Source organism: Mesocricetus auratus, unplaced genomic scaffold, assembly GCF_017639785.1.
Source record: "Mesocricetus auratus isolate SY011 unplaced genomic scaffold, BCM_Maur_2.0 Super-Scaffold_100007, whole genome shotgun sequence".
Lineage (NCBI taxonomy): Eukaryota > Metazoa > Chordata > Mammalia > Rodentia > Cricetidae > Mesocricetus > Mesocricetus auratus.
In genome coordinates this window covers 47,817,982-47,818,925 of record NW_024429191.1, presented here as the reverse complement: position 1 = coordinate 47,818,925, position 944 = coordinate 47,817,982, and the positions used below count along the sequence as shown (strand labels likewise).

Genomic DNA, 944 nt, shown 5'->3' with positions numbered 1-944 from the left:
TCTCTCATATCTTATCTCTCTCTCTCAGCTATGCATGGGTTGGTTACCTCTCACCCCCGTCCTTCCCTGTCCACCAATAAGACTCCACGTGGGATTGTTGAAAAACAAAATAGCATAAGCTTGGCTGCATGGGTGACTGGCTGGCTAAGAGCACTGGCTGCTTTCCCAGAGGACTGGAGATTGGTTGCCCTCTTCTGGCCTCCTTGGGCACCAGACACTCACTGTGCACATACTTATAGACAAAACTCTCATATCCATAAAATAAAATAAGTCTTAAAAGATTAAAATGAGGCTGGGCAGTGGTGGCGCATGCCTTTAATCCCGGCACTCGGGAGGCAGAGGCAGGCGGATCTCTGTGAGTTCAAGGCCGGGCTGGACCGACAGCCTCCAAAATAATACAGAGAAACCCTGTCTCGTAAAACCAAAAAAAAAAAAAAAAAAAAAAAAAAAAGATTAAAATGAAAAACTATAGAATGCTTCATGAATTTATGGGTCATCATTGCACAGGGACCACACTAATCTTTTCTGTATCATTGCAATTTTAGTATGTGTGCTGCTGAAGTAAGCATCTCACAATCTTCAAGTAGTTGAAATCCATCTGATCCTCACGCCTCCTAATGCCAGGTGTACACCATCCACCATCATGCCTAGCACAACAGTCAACTTGTTGAAAAACAAAGTCATGAGGAAAGCTATATTTGTACCTGAGAAGAGCCCATGGTGCGCCAGTGGGTGACATCAACAGTGAGATATGATAATGTGGTGAAAGCTGTTTGTGGTGGGGGATCCCTCTCTGGACTGCCAGCATGAAGTCAAGGAGAGAGACATCCGCATCTGCAAACCTTCCGGGAAAGAAAGGAGTGCTGTGGCTCACAGTGCAGGTGGTGGTTATGTCACCAGGGCTGCGAAGCAACCGGGTAGGTCAGCTGGAGGGAGGAGATACA

General features: G+C 46.3%; 1 non-coding gene across 1 annotated transcript; it reads right to left on the bottom strand.

Annotated features, from left to right (window-relative positions):
* Positions 1–462: 462 nt before the first annotated feature.
* On the bottom strand, positions 463–569 carry LOC121141608. Its single transcript, XR_005878588.1, has one exon. It is a non-coding gene; the product is annotated as a U6 spliceosomal RNA (small nuclear RNA).
* Between the last annotated feature and the right edge of the window lie 375 nt (positions 570–944).